The sequence below is a fragment of the Hyaena hyaena genome, unplaced genomic scaffold (assembly GCF_003009895.1).
Source record: "Hyaena hyaena isolate Hyena2069 unplaced genomic scaffold, ASM300989v1 scaffold_549, whole genome shotgun sequence".
NCBI classification, from domain to species: domain Eukaryota; kingdom Metazoa; phylum Chordata; class Mammalia; order Carnivora; family Hyaenidae; genus Hyaena; species Hyaena hyaena.
The window spans coordinates 697,130-713,954 of NW_024081180.1; the positions used below are offsets into that span (position 1 = coordinate 697,130).

Below are 16,825 nucleotides of genomic sequence, written 5' to 3' on the forward strand. Positions count from 1 at the left end.
CAGTATTTGTCTTTGTGTGACTGGCTTATTTCACTCAGCATTGTGTCCTTAAGTTTTATCCATGTTGTAGAATGAGACAATTTATTTGCTTTAAAAAATTTTTTTAAATTGAAGTAATTGCCACATAACATTATATTGGTTTCAGGTATTCAACATAATGATTTGTTACTTGTATATATTGTGAAATGATCCCTACAACAAACCTAGCTACCGTCTATCACCATATTTACTCTCTTGGCAGCTTTCAAGTATGTTCTATATTATTGCAGTCACCATGCTGTACATTATATCCCCATGACTTATTTATTTTAAAATTGGGATTTTGTACTCCTTACCCCCTTTCACTTGTTTTGCATACTCCTCTAACCACTCCCCTCTGTCAACCACCACTCTGTTCTTTGTATCTATGATTTTGGTTTGGTTTGGTTTGGTTAGTTGCTTTTTAGATCCACATATAAATGAATCATATGGTACTTGCCTTTCGCTGTCTGACCTATTTCACTTAGCATAATACCCTAAAGTTTCATCCATCATCCATGTTGCTGCAAATGGCATGCTTTCATTCTTATTTTATGGCTGAATAGTATTCCACTGTGTGTGTGTGTGTGTGTGTGTGTGTGTGCTGTAAATAATGCTGCATAAACATGGAAGTGCACATATCTTTTCAAGTTAGTGTTTTCATTGCCTTCAGATAAATACCCAGAAGTTGAATTGCTGGATTATATGGTAGTTCTATTTTTAATTTTGGGTGGAACATCTGTATGGTTTTCCATAGTGGCCATATCAATTTACACTCCTACCAACAGTGATTGAGGGTCCCCTTTACTTCATATCCTTGTCAGTACATTATTTCTTGTTATTTTGATATTAGCCATTCTAATAGGTGTCACTATAACATCTCACTGTGGTTTTGATTTATATTTCCCTGATAATGAGTGATGTTGAACATCTTTTCATGTCCTCTTAGCCATATATATCCCTGCTTTGGAAAAATGTCTATTCAGATCCTCTGAATAGGGGTTGTATGAGTTCATATCCTTGTCAGTACATTATTTCTTGTTATTTTGATATTAGCCATTCTAATAGGTGTCACTATAACATCTCACTGTGGTTTTGATTTATATTTCCCTGATAATGAGTGATGTTGAACATCTTTTCATGTCCTCTTAGCCATATATATCCCTGCTTTGGAAAAATGTCTATTCAGATCCTCTGAATAGGGGTTGTATGAGTTCTTTATATATTGAGTTATATGAGTTCCTTATACATTTTGGATATTACCTACTTATCAGATATATGATTTAGAAGTATTTTCTTCCTTTCAGTAGATGATTGTCTTTTACTTATTAAAAAAATTTTAAATGTTTATTTTTGAGAGACAGAGTGCGAGTGCGGAGGTACAGAGAAAGAGGGAGACACAGAATCTGAAGCAGGCTCCAGGCTCTGAGCTGTCAGCACAAAGTCCTACGTGGGGCTCAAACCCACGGACCACAAGATCATGACCTGAGCTAAAGTCCAGATGCTAAACTGACCGAGCCACCCAGGTGTCCCATGGCTGTCTTTTAGATTGAAAATTTCCTTTACTGTGCAGAGCTTTTTAGTTTGATGTAATCACACTTGTTTATTTTTGCCCTTGTTGTCTTTGCTCCTGGAGTCAGATACAAGTTTTTTTTGCCGTTACTTATATCAAGTATATTACCAACTATGTTTTCTTCTAGGAGTTTTAGGTGTTACATTCAAGTCTTTAATCCATTTTGAGTTAATTTTTGTGTATGGTGTAAGAGAGTTGTTTATGTATGTGGCTGTTCAGTTTTCCCAATACCATTTAACTGATGAGACTCTCTTTTCTTCATTGTGTATATCCTGCCTCCTTTGTTATAAATTAATTGACAATTTTTGTGTGTGGGTTTATTTCTAGGTTCTCTATTCTGTTCCATTGATCTGTGTGTCTGTTTTTATACCAAAATCATGCTCTTGATTACTATAGCTTGTACTAGTTTGTAATCAGGGAGCATGATGCCTCCATATTTGTTATTTGTTAACATTGTTTTGGCTACTCAGGGTATTTTGTGGTTCCATACAAATTTTAAGATAGTTTGTTTTATTTCTGTGAAAAATATCATTGGAATTTTGATAGGGATTGGATTGAATGTATAGATTGTTTTGGGTAATATGGACATTTTAATAATATTAATTCTTCCAATATTTGAGCATGAAATATCTTCCCTTTTCTTTGTCTTTCATCAATAATTTATGGTTTTCAGTGGGCAGGTTTTTAACTTCCTTGGTTAAATTTATTCCTAGGTACTTTGTTCTTTTCGATGCAATTATAAAGGGACTATTTTGAATTTCTTTTTCTGATAGTTCATTCTTGGTATATAGAGATGCAACTAAATTTTGTGTACTGATTTTGTACTCTGGTTCTTTAACTGTCGGTTTTTTTGGTGCCGTCATTAAAGTTTTCTGTGTATAAAATCATGTCATCCACAAATAGTGACAGTTTTACATCTTCTTTTCCAATTTAGATGCTTTTTATTTCTTTTTATTGCCAAACTGCTCTGGCAAGGACTTCCAATTCTCTGACAAATAAAAGTGGGTAGGGTGGGCATCCTTGTCTTATTTCTGATCTTAAAGGAAAAGCTTCCATCTTTTCTGTTGAGTTTGATATTAGCTCTGGGCTTGTCATATGTGGCCTTAATTATGTCAAGGTATGTTCCTTCTATGCCCACTTTGTTGAGAGTTTTACCATAAATGGAGTTTATGAAATGCTTTTTCTGCATCTATTGAGATGATCATATGATTTTTATCCTTCACCTTGCTAATGCTATACATCGCATTATTTAATTTGCAGATGTTGAACCACTATTTCATTCTCTGGAGAACTTCCTTCCTTTTAAGGCTCAATAATATTCTGTTGCATTTGTATACACTACATTTTGTTTATCCATTTATCTGTTGATGGACACTTGGGTTTCTTCTAGCTTTTGGCTATTGTTGATAATGGTGCTATAAATATGGGTGTACCAAGATAACTTTGAGACCCTACTTTCAATTATTTTGGGTATACACCTAGATGTGAAATTGGTGGATTATATGGTAATTTGATTCTTAATTTTCTACAGAACCAGCATGCTCTTTTCCATAGTGGCTCTACCATTTTACATGTTTTACTAACAGTGCACAAAGGTTCCAATTTCTCCGGATCTCCCTAACAGCAAGCAATTGTACTTTTATCTATTTTATATATTGGGATACACATAAGATTTCAATAAGGCAGAGGTTTCTGTCACTACAACCCATTTTGAAATTATTTTTCTAATCCAATCTTCTCATCTTGCAAGTATCTATAAATAGTCCAGCAATCTATTACCAGGAGCAAAACAAGACTCAGTAAAATGCCCATCCAAAAGGCCACTCTTCTCTCTATGAGATACCTATTACATGCCTCTTCATTACTTTTTTATTTGGTCCCTTTTAGTGACCTTTTCCAGAACACATTTCCAGGGAGAACTCAGCTTAACACTCAAATCTACTTTACAGAATATCTGGCCCTAAGTCACTTCAGGCAATGAGAAAAAACTCACTGCAAAAGATTTATCTCATTGAGGGGAGACTCTCTTTCCACTGTAGCAACTAAGGGTAGTTCAAGCAAATGGATTCTTTTGCTGTTTAAAAATAGAGCTGATAAGAAGTGATTCAAAAAAGGAGAAAGCAGGTAAAGTTAGTATACTGAAACATTATTAAATATCTGTATAGTTCCACAAATTGAATTACTAACATCAACAGAGTTGTTTACAGGAATAATAAAACAACAGAAAATATGATGTCGATAAGCAGCATGATATAGTGAAAAATGCAATGTACTGGGATTCTCATTCCACTTCTGTCATTACCAGCCTTGTAATAAGGTCACTTGGGCAAAGTTACTTAATCTCTTTAGGTCTTGGTGTCATTTATTGCCAAAAAAGACTGATGAACCATTCACCAAAAAAGAACCATGTCTTTTCACTCTCTTATTCTGGTGTTTCACATGGCACTTCCATTATACAAGAGGAATAAGATTAGTCCTAACATAGACCTTTTTTAAATTACATCACCTGAGGCAAAAGTGAGTTTATGAGGGACACAGGGCAAGACAGCTTGTATTTATGTATACCCAAATATATTACACTAGTGTATCCAGCACTGTCGAATACACAATGCTGCCCAACAAATGTTTATTGAATAAACACTCACACATTTAAGATTACAGTATCTAACAAGGTTTTTAAAAAATCAGCAACCTAGAAGGAAAAGTTGTAATTATTTATAAGAAAATACACTATAGTCAAATAAATAACAAAACAGGAAAAATATTTGTTATATACATGACAAAAGGTCAATATCCCTATTATACAAAAAGTTCCCACAAATGATTCAGAAATCACTCAATAGAAAAATGGGCAAAACACGTAAAGAGGTGTCCTACAGAAATGCAAATAACTACTAAGTACGTGATTGGCCTTACTAGTAGTCAGAAAAGTGCCTGTAATAAAACAATAGGATATTATTGTTAATCATCAGATTGGCAATAGTTTAAAGGACTAACAACATCCATTTCTGCAAAGATAATAAAAATAAGCATTTCTGATATACTGCAAATGTGAACTGTTAAAACCTTTTTGAAAAATAATCTGGGAGAGTTAATTTAAATTTATATTTAAAATGTGCACATCCTTTGATTTATCCATCCAGTGTTTGGGACTCCATTTTATATGAGACCTCACAAATATTAAGAGCTTACCATGTGCCAGATACAAGTCTGAGAGTTTCATGCACACTTATTAACTCCTTGGTATAACTTTGAGATATGGTTACTTTTATCATCCTCATTTTTCAGATGAGGAAAATGGGGTATATAAAGGCTAAATGATTAGTTTAAAGTTATAGAGTTAGTTAAAAACACAATTGAGATTTAAAAACAGGTACTGTGGTTTCAGAGCCTGTATTTTTGTTTGTTTGGTTGTTTAAAGTTTATTTATTTATTTTTGAGAGAGAGAGAGTAGGGGAGGATCTAAGAAAGAAGGAGAGAGAGAAAGAATTCCAAGCAGTCTCCATACTGGTGGTGTGGAGCCCAACGTGGGGCTTGAACCCACGAACCATGAGATTATGACCTGAGCTGACATCAGATGCTAAACCAACTGAGCCACCCAGGTGCCCCTCAGTGCCTATACTTTAAATACTATGATATATCTCACCCCTTCTACCTTTGAAGGAAAGTGAGTGCAACAGTTCACTGACTTTATAGAGATTTTAATTATAGTAACGAGAGTAAAAAGGAACAAATTTTCCTATCCATTACACCATTATGGTACATTGGTATATATGCCAATATTGTATCTATACATAACGTAGCATGTATACCATTATTGATATTAAAAAACAGTGCTTTTTGTGAAAACTAAACAAAAACCCAAATAATCAGTAAATTCAGAGTGGAACTAAGATGGTTTTGCCTTTCTAGGTATTTTAGTACTTTTTTACTTCACACCAAGTTGACATCGCAAATATTCAACATTATTATTTTGAAGACTGTGAACATGAAAAGAAATGATTCCACAAGGAGACAATTCTTGGCAAATTGAGGAAGTCTGCAGGGATGGCAGGAAAGGATGATAAGGCAGGAAGGGAGGCATTAAGGGCATCAAACATGGTAGGAAGCCAAAGGTCTGAGGGAGAGAAATTAAATAGAAAAACTCCCTCTTCCTACACAATTCAAAGAAAAATTTGACAAATTGAACAAGTGTAAGTCTACCAGAGGTTTGCCCATGAAATACTTTAGTGAACTGTGTTTTAGCTATTGGAATAAACCAAATTTGAAAGAAAACAAATCCCTTTATGATTTTGGTGTTGGTTGAATATGATATACATCATAATAGATGTTTACAGTATATATTTTTTATTCTGAGGAATATTTCACTATCCTATGTACATATTCCATAAAAGAATTAACTACCTAATTAGCATTCTGCTAATGACATTATGGAAAACTAGGCTATTATTTGTCAATTAGGATAATAAGGTTGCAATTAATTAGATATTAACTGCTGATCTTAAGTATGCATATATTGTATGTTTTATTTTTGGAATTAGCAATTATTTACATTTCCCAAGTGTGTGTTTGGTTATGTTTATATTTCCTTGCCTAAAATGTGGTATTATTCAAAATATCAGTGAGAAATAAGTAGCATTATGCTTCTAGACATTAAATTTTATGTAATGCAAAAATAGAAAGAATATCTTATTTAAAATATACATGTCTTGCATGAAGATATCAAATGTAACTAGAGTCTGTTCAGAAACTCTTAAATCTGATCCTCTGCGCATATAAGAAAAGCAAACTTCTCTAGCAGAAACAACAAATAAACAAAACAACCCTTTACAAGGCATATTTCTCAATTATGGCCGTCTCAGCTCACAGAAGCTAGAGTTATGACCGGGTGGTGTATACACAGTATAAACACAAGAGTTCAGTAATTAGGTTTGAGTTAAATTTTAAAGTTCCAGTGACCTGGTGCATAATCAAGCAAAAGGTCATTACCCACACTGGTACTTTTCACACAAAACACTCGGCAGCTAGAACTGGACACGACTTTACTTAAGCTTCTACAAATCAATCCCAGAAACCACTCACAGGAGTTGTGGATTCTTTTTCTATTCACTTCAGAGCCATTTTACTCACATAAGAATGTTTCCAGCAAAACAGAGAAGTCAGAAAACAAATTAGTTAAGTTAAAGTATTATTAGAATTATGCTGGACATGCCCCTCCAGTCTAAAATAGAGAGAGAAGTACTTTGGTTACTAGTCCTCACTTAATTTTTTTTTCCATGAAAAATTGGACAAATATTACCCTACAGATGTGTATAAACCCTCATTTTTAAAATTTTGAATTTGTGTTTTTGAAGGGCGTGATTTTATCATTGTTTTGTCAGCCAAGCATCTTTATATCTATGTAGAACTACCACTCAGAATGGCCCACATGTCCCTTGGTTTCAAAGGTAGGCATGCAACCTACTGGTGGACCAATCGTAGGACTCTAGTTCCCTTGCCAATGATTGGCTCAAAGGGATGGATATGTGACCCAAGCAGGGTCAATTTGAGTCCTTTAATGAGAACGGATAACTAAATACTAAAAGGGAGGGCATACTATCCTTTTGTATTGAGAACAATGTGGATATAGAATTAAGGTTGCCTTTCCTTTTGAGTAGAGAGAGGTTCAGCAGCAGAAGAGAGCAGGGCCAATAAACAAAGGAGAAAAAAAGAAGCAGGATGAGTTGAAATGATGAGAAAGAACAAATGATATTGTTTGAGCACTTAGAGCAACCTGTGCCTAAAGCCAATCCTTTTCTTATTGCTTAAGTTAATTTGAAATCTGTCAGTTTTAACTAAAATGTCTTGGCGAATACAGATGGGGTAGCAGTGAGCTTGATAGAAAAGGACTCTTATTGGGGCATAAATACTGCATATTGTTTTTCTGTTAGAAAAATAATTGCTTTTATTAGCAAATAATGTTTTTGAAAAAACTGATTTAAAAAAGCACAGAAAAGTATTTTTGGGGTGCCTGGGTGGTTCAGTCGACTAAACTTCCAACTTTGACCTAGGTCATGATGTCACGGTCCATGAATTCAAGCCCCCTGGCCGGCTCTGTGCTGACAGCTTAGAGCCTGGAGCCTGCTTAGAGTTCTATGTCTCCCTCTCTCCACCCCTCCCCCGCTCATGCTTTGTCTCTCTCTCTCTCTCAAAAATAAATAAACATGAAAAAAAAAACTATTTTCAGTGGAAGATGTGAGAAATGGAGAACTTTAAGCAAAAAGTTAAAGAAACCAAATTGAAAAGTAAATGGAAAGAGCAATAGGGGCATTGGGTGGCTTAGTCAGTTAAGCATCCGACCTGAGTTCACATTTCGTGGGATTGGGCCCCATGTTGGGCTCCGTGCTGACAGCTCAGAGCCTGGAGCCTGCTTTGGATTCTGTGTCTCCCTCTCTCTCTGCCCCTTCTCTGCTCACGCTCTGTTTCTCTCTCTCTCTCTCAAAAATAAATAAACAAAAAAATAAAAATAAAAAAAGAAAGAAAGAAAAAGCAACATACATAAAAGAGAGCAGAAACATAGTGGATTAAGAGGTTTTGATGACTTTACAATTTATACTCACTTTGTACATGTTAATAATAATAGCCCACTGGTGCCAGACACCGTGCTAGAAACTTTATGCTTGGATTTGTCCATCATTAAAAATCATACCTTGTGGCACCTGTGTGGCTCAGTCGGTTAAGTGACTGACTTCAGCTAAGGTCATGATCTTGAGGTTCATGAGTTTGAGCCCAGACTTGAGCCCCTCGTCTGGGCTCAGAGCTTGGAGCTTGCTTCAGATTCTGTGTCTCCCTCTCTCTGCCCCACCCCCACTCGTGCTCTGACTCTCAAAAACAAATAAAATGTTAAAAATCTTTGAAAAAGGTATAGCTCATTCTATGTGGGGTATGGTTTGATAGCAATGTATAAAGATTAAACTGTTTGAGTGGTGCATTTCCATTCATGATGCAAAAAACTATACAGTTTTAATGTAAACAAGTTTAAGAATGTTTCTGTTTCAATGATGTCACAGAATTTAATTGTAATCTGGTTGTATTTTCCTGGTCACACCTCTTGGGAGGCCTGAGTCTTTTCTGCAGGCTACAACAATCTACAAAGTTAGTCTATAATGCTTCCATGAAGAGGTTGCTAGAGGAGATAAACAGAGGACAAGATAATGATCTATGGAAAGAATAATTCTTTTGTGCCTTCAAATGTGGGGTGTCTTCTCTGCCAAAGAGGTTTCAGCAACACCAGCAGTTTCAAGGAGTGACTGTGTTGGGGAGGTGGGAAGGAGGACAGAAGCATGAAAGGGGGGAGTGTCTTTTTGCTGGAGAAATGTTTACTTTGTAATTAGCAAAGGACAAGAAAGCTCTTTTGGAAACTGTACTTGGGGGTCCAGAATTTAAATTTATGCTGATGCTCTCCCAGTCTCCCTCTAGGGAACCCTCCTAATTGGCAGGGATCTTAGTTGGCTAGAACAGGCTGCAAATGAAGCCAAGGTCTTGGGGTCATTTCTCCAAAGGGCCCTGTTAACTCAGCTCTGTTCCATTGCCACAAGCTGTATCTTTAACCCTGCTTAGCTGTCTTACAAACACAGATTAGCACATCAACATGGTGGTCACAGAAGAAATACATATATTCGCCTTGAGACCGAAACAAAAGTAGTCCAAGATATTTCATTTTTGCCAGCATAAACGAAATGTCTTTGTGACTGTGTTAGCAAACTCCAGTCAAGACTGCAGTTGCTGAATGAAGCAAACTGCAAAGACGAAAACTTAACACAGTTATAGGCTAGAAGTGAGGGGATCATAGGTAATCACTACCTTGAAATGGCATAAATATGATGCCAACATCTAAAATAAGAGACCCATGATGGCAGAGACATTTGCCTCATTTTTCACTGCTATATCCTCAGCCTACACATAGCCAGTGCTTTAATAAATATTTGTTGAGTATGAAGGCACCTTGGCCTGTTTTTTTATTTATTCTTCCTATTCTTCCCATTACAAATTGGAAAGAACAATGGAAATAGACTCCTATACAACATCCCCTGTATTAACTATTGAGTGTGTTTTTGCAAAGGAAGAAACAGTACCTTAGGGGAAAAAAAAGTTGAATGAATGAGCAATCACACTCACCTAACTGAAACCAAGAGAAAGACCTCTGGCAGGTGGCAAAAATGGTGACAGCTCTCCACCCATCCTTGTATATGCAAGCCACTTTAAAAAGTAATTTTGCAGCTTCTCCCACCAACTGGTAAAATCTATTTCTTCAACTCTCAAATTAGGACTGGCCTTATGACTTGCTTGATAGGCTGACAGAATATGGTGAAAGTGAAATCATACTAGTTCTGAGCCTAGTCTCAAAAGGAAATCCTTTTACTCTCTCTCCTGGAACCCTGTAGATCCCTTCTCCATATTATTGATGACAGAAACCCAACACAATTTCCTCAGTCCTCTAGCCAGCCAACCAAGTGAGGGAGCCTGGCCCCAAGTGCAGAGTGGATCTAGGTCTGAATTGCCCACTCACATTCATTGTTAAATAAATGGTTGTTCTTTTAAGCCTCTATGTTTTGGGGTTATTTGTTAGGCAGCAAAAGCAACCGAAACAACTTCACCCTCATGCACAGGGTCTAAACATTGGCAAGATCATCGCTTGCTTACAGACTGAAGAAAGCTTTTGTATAGTACAGCTACTACTCTGTTCAGTCAACTGATTAGTGCATGCCATATTACACATACCACTGGGTTGAAAAGCACTAGTTACTTATAAACATTACAAAAAAGAAGTAACAGAAAATATAGGCATTTACAAGGATAATTTATCGTAAAGACTTTTTTTTTAGAATAGGGATGATAGGGAACACACCAACAAAACAGAGAAGCCTAAAAATGATTCTATCACCATAGCAAGGAAGGGACTGCACAGATAATGCTAACACTTAAGTATGTCCTACAATAAGTATGTCTACCCGACTTTGACCACCATGGATAATGTCACAAATATCTTGGATAGCCAGAAAAATGGAATGAAACTTGGCATTTATTATAAAGAGATTATGACTTCTGATTGAATGATAAAAATGGTACAGTGCCTAGGACTGCAAGGCATGAAATAAAGGCTTCTCATTTTCTGGCGAGCTTTTCCTTCAACACTGAGAAGTTTAAGAACATACAATGGGATTATAAAATGTGTTAGAAGTTGGGGCACCTGGGTGGCTCAGTTGCTTAAGTCAGTTGGTTAACTGACTTCGGCTCAGTTCATGATCTCACAGTTTTGTGAGTTTGGGCTTCAGGTTCTGTGTCTCCCTCTGTCTCTTCCCCTCCCCCACTCGCAGTCTGTTTGTCTCTCTTTCTCTCGCTCCTTCTCAAAAATAAATAATTTTAAAAATGTGTTCGAGGCAAGAAACCTAGTAACTGTCATTTCATTTTTTTCAACATCTTTCTAGGTGCTGCCTGTGATCCTTTGGCTCTGTTTTATAGAAGGGAGTAAACTGTACATAGAAAGGATTGTGGCATGGTTTACAACTCACAAACTTAGGCGGCAGAGAATGATTGCAAAGATCCTGCCATTATAGTATCAATGCCAGAAGAAATGGTGAAAAAGGCTGGGGCCTGTCACAGCAGCTGTAACTTTCTTTTATCTGTATGGATAATAAGTTATGACATGTATCCATTGGGTTTGCAAGCTCTTTGATACTTCAAGGATTCAGTGGCAGTTGGTGGGAAAGAAAAAGGAACAAAAATTGAGTAATATAGCTAAGGAGAAAAAAACATAATCAGATAAAATAAGGGAAGGGGACTTGAGTGACCATGACTGAAAAGGATCTGAAGATGATTTATGAATTTATGGGGCTCTTTAGAGATTAGCAGTACCTACATCCTTCAAAAATAGTAGTACACCTGTACTATTTTTAAAAGCTTAATAGTTAAATTAGGTTGAGGTATATAAAAACTCTAATCTTTCAGTCAGTAACAACCGCACTCTAGGTCTGCTTCTAGTACTTAACAAAATTCAGAGAGATAAAATTTTGAAGTATTAGGTTGAACCATATGAAACTGCTAATATTTGGCCATTTATGACCTACAAAATTTTTGTGGCAATTTCATATGACTCCACATAATAGGAAGGAGAATGTTAAAAAACAAGAGATGGGTATAGCAACATAATTACTTTGGTGCAGAGAAAGATAAGTAGTGATTTAACAACTGTCAGACTTCTCCATTGAGGACATGAAATGAAAAATTTAGCTTAGCTTTTAAGAGGAGGTACATACATTTATACTAAGAACCATCTCTCTGAGAGTGAAGGGTGTTATTTACTGCAATGGACTATCTTTTTCCAAGTTTTAAATATACCTGAATATTTTTGTGCTGGAATATTTTAAATTATACAGTACTGATTTTTAATAAAATTGATTATTGCCTTTATATTGGGGAGCAAAATTTCTCCCTCTGTCCCACCATTTTGTCCTTCTCAGCAACGAGTCGCACCGTATGAGGTTTTTCATTGGTGGCAACTGGTCTGCCCCAGAATTGAACAGACAATCCATACTAGTAGGGTCTGGGTAGGCCCTAAGAAGGGATAACAAACAGAGATTGTTGAGTTTATATCAGGGATTCTCATCCTTCTACTATTAGCAGATAGTTTTTGTTGGGCGCAACTGTCCTCTGCATTGTAGTTTAGCAACATCCCTGGCCTCCACCTACTAGATGTAGTGTATGTATGTATGGATGGATGTATATATGTATGTATGTACATATGTATACTAGGTCTGTATGTAGCATCTCCCCCCAAGTTGTGATCATCAGAAATATCCCCTGGGGAGCAAAATCATGTGTGGTTGGGAATCACCATCTCTAATGCCATTATTATTTCTGCTCTGTGTTTTTCTGAATTTTCTCTGACCTATCTCAAAGGCTAGTTTATTAATTAGGTGTAGAGAAAGAGCAGAAAACTCCCATCCTCCAGTGCTAACACAGGATGAGTGTGTAGGCCAGCTGGTCTTCCTCCATGAGGTGAAGATGGGGAGGGGACAGCATCTAAATACTCAGGCCAACTGGCATACTACAAATTTGAGCTAATGAATCCATCTAGTTGGATTTTGATAAACTGTTCTGGGAATCTTTGATAAATGTTTTGTTTTGAATTTGAATGAATATTTAATATAAATCCTTCCTGTAGAAAACTCAACTATTCTTTACTGGAATAGTCGTTATGAATATTTTAAGAAGTAACCTAAAAGACAGAGAAGCAAGCCTAGGAACAAAGGAGACTCATTTTTTATTTGCTTATTTTTAAAAGCTGACTTTGCTGTAATTTTAGATACCATGCTTATGATAAAACATAATGGATATTTTTAATACTGGTATTTGAAAAAAGATTAATTACAATTATAGATTAGCATATAACACTTTTTCTTTATGTGAAACAAAGATGACTTTTACAACTTCGCTTTTAATTTGGAGAAGGCACATAAGGCAACATACAATATATTCAAATAATGCATACATTCCCCACACTTATTCAATCCCTGGAAATGTCTCTGGACACTTTATTTATGAGCATACTTCATTTTATTGCACTTTGCTTTATTGCACTTCACTGATACTGCATTTTTGTTTGTTTTTGTTTTTTACAAATTGAAGGTTAGTTGCAATCCTGCACCCAGCTAGTCTATTGGCACTATTTTCCCAACAGCATTTGCTCACCTTGTGTCTCTGTATCATATTTATCCCTACAATATTTCAAACTTTTTAATTAATATTGTGTTTGTTATGGTGATCTGTGCTCAGTGATTTTTGATGTTACTATTGTAATTATTTTGGGGTACCACAAACTGCACCCTCACAAGACAGTGAATTTAAATTGATAAATGTATGTGTTCTGACTGCTCCACTGACTGGTTCTTCCCCCATCTGTCTCTCTTCTCAGGTCTTCTTATACCCTGAGATACACCAGTACTGAAATTAGGCCAATTAATAACCCTACAGTGGCCTCTAAGTGTTCAGGTGATAGGAAGAGTCCTACATCTCTCAGGTGAAACAAAAGCCAGATATGATTAAGCTGAGTGAGGAAGACATTTGAAAAGCTGAGATACACTGGACGCTAGGCTTCTTGTGCTAGTTAGCCAAGTTTTTAATGAAAAAGAAAAGTCCTTTAAGGAAATTAAAAGTACTACTCCACTGGACATATGAATAATAAGAAAGCAACACAGCCTTGTTGCTGATATAGAGAAAGTTTTATTGGTCTGGAGAGAAGATCAAACCAGTCACAACATTCCCTTAAGCCAAAGCGTAATCCAGAACAAGACCCTCGCTCTCTTCAATTCTATGAAGGCTGAGAGAGATGAAGAAGCTGGAGAAGAAGTCTGAATTTGACGTGGTTGGTTCATGAGGTTTAAGGAAAGAAACCATCTCCATAATATGAAATTACAAGGTGAAACAGCAAGTGTTGATGTAGAAGTTGCAGCAAGCTATCCAGAAGACCTACCTAAGACAATTCATGAAGGTGGCTACACTAAACAATAGATTTTCAATGCAGACTAACCAGCCTTCTACTGGAAGACAATGGCAGAGGGCTTTCATAGAGGGGAGAAGTGAAGCCTGGACATGTGACTGAATTATTGCAATCTCATGCTGAAACCTGAATGGATGAGGAGTTGCTTCTAATGGATGAACAAAGCAAGTGATTTCTTGAGATGGAATCCACTTCCAATGAAGATGGTTGAAATGACAGCAGAGGGTTTACATTATTACATAAACTTAGTTGATATAACAACAACAGGGCTTGAGAGTTTTAACTCCAATTTTGAAGGAATTCTACTGTGGTACAATGCTATCAAGCTACAGATAGATCCATTTGTGAAAGAAAGAGTCAATTGATGTGGCATACTTCATTGTTGTCTTACTTAAAAAAATTGCCAGCCACTCCAACCTCACCAACCACCACCCTAATCAGTCGGCCATCATCAACACTGAAGCAAGCCGTTCGTTACCAGCAAAAAGATTATATTATTAGCATTTTTTAGCAATGAAGAATTTTAAAATTAAGGTATGTACATTATTCTTTCAGACATAATGCTATTGCACACTTATTAGCCTATAGCATAGTGTAAATATAACTTTTTTATGTACTGGGAAACCAGAAAATTAATTTGACCCATTTTATTGCAATATTTTATTTTATTATTAAGGAGATCTGGAACCAAACCCATGTTATCTCAGAGGTATGCCTATATTTATACTTTAATAATTTCTTTTCTTTTTCTGCTAGGAAGGATGTTATTTTTTCTTTAGTCAAGAAAGTAGACCTTCCCCCATTTCTTCCATGACTCTTTTCTTCTTTCTCCTTTCTATCCCAAGATTATGCACTACATATAATTAATTAGTATATTCTTCATACAATTCCAAAGAACACAATTTCTTTCATTCTTGTGAATTTCCTTAAAGCACAGAAATCTATAAGAAATTCTCTTCAGTTAAAGAAATGTACAAATGAATGAGAAACATGTTTCGTGATCTTCATTCCTCTGACCCCTCCATACCCCTACACATATAGTAACACCCTTTTGCATCAAATGTATATATATATTTCCTGTTGTGTTGCACTTCCCCTTAACTAAGATGATTATGTGCAGTATATCAAAAGCTCATAAATATAAGTTGACAACTGTTGAACATGCATTTTCTCCTTGTTTACTTCCATTTCAATATACAGTTTTAATGCTCATGTGAGACTAGTCTATTTGTTAGCCTTTATACTCTCTTAAAATATATGTTATGTGTCTGACATTTCAGATATATAATTTCATTGAGATAGGCTCAAGCTAGACAATACTGCAATGGTAATAACTTCTTCTTATCTTCTTATCTATAGCATAATGTAATTAAGGGAGAAATTAAGGCTGATTGAAAGGTAGTATGTCCAGTAAAAGAAATAATCCTAGAAGAGGCAAACATCAGATAGAAATTTAGGGGGCTATAAAAATTACATTTATATCATCAAATTCATTTCTTAGAGCTAAGCATGAGTAGAATGTTAGTAAAAAGAGTGGATGTGTGTAAGATTTTGCAACCAAATTTTTCAACATATATTAAAATACATCTCACAACTTGAAGAATTCATTGTTACTAAAAACTACTTCCTTCAATTCAGCTTCTTTGTGTACATTTTGAAAAGTCATTTCTGGATCTTATCATTCTTCCCCAGAGACCTTGCCTTTGGCAATTACAACACAGCAGAAAAAAATCCTGAACACATGCTCCATACCTTTTCCAAATATGAATTATCTACCTCTGTTTATTGTGAGCCTCTTAGACCCTTTAAATTCAACAATTTCAGGCTAAGTTTTATTTTAAAAGCCTTATCTTTTAGTTTGATCATCTAGAAATGTTGAAACCATGAACATAAAAGATCTCACTTTATGAGACTGTAAGCATTTAGGAGCAACTTGGGTATTAGCTTTTCCAATGGCAGGAGAAATCACATTTTTATCACTTTATTGTATTTGTCTTCATATAGCTTCACAAGTATTTATAATGTATATCTCAGAATTTTAATGGGAAGACTCTGGGTAACATTATTATTTTGATATGATATTTGATATAGTGGCATGTCCAGAGTTCATAATTACTTTTCCATTTGGTTTCTTCATGTTCAGATAGAATGTTTGGTAAGTTATGTAGAAACTAATTTGACAATAAACTATTTGTAAAAAAAAAATATATATATATATATATATATCTCTTAGCAACCAAAAAAAAAAAAAAAAGAATGTTTGGTAAGTTATAATTAAGAGAAGCTAAGAAAAGTATTAAGTTAGAGAAGTAGGAAATGAAGGGAGAAGTGACTTCCTTCCTATCTTAAATTTCTGGGCCACTGGAGAAAAAATTTTGAGACATATATAAAGATGAATAGAGATTAAATAAAAGTAGAACTAAATCTGAAATTTAATTATAAATGTGATCTATATTTCCCACTTGATACTCTATGCATTATCAATTCTGAAAAAGAAGAAAGCACCCACAGTTTTCTAGTCGTATAAAGTTCTCTTTGTAAATGTAAAATGTCACTGTATTCTACTCAGAGAGGAGGAAAAAGGACCAGAAGAAACTTTAAAAAATTAAAAATGTTTATTTATTTATATTGAGAGAGATAGTGCGTGTGTGTGAGGGAGAGGGCCAGAAAGAGGGAGAGAGAGAATCCTATGCAGG

The 16,825-nt window shown here is 35.5% G+C and overlaps 1 protein-coding gene across 1 annotated transcript in view; it reads right to left on the bottom strand.

Moving 5' to 3' along the window:
• The window catches only part of RSPO3 (R-spondin 3), an 86,596-nt gene that overhangs the window by 27,598 nt on the left and 42,173 nt on the right, over positions 1-16,825 (bottom strand). The gene's annotated exons all lie outside the window — the stretch shown is intronic.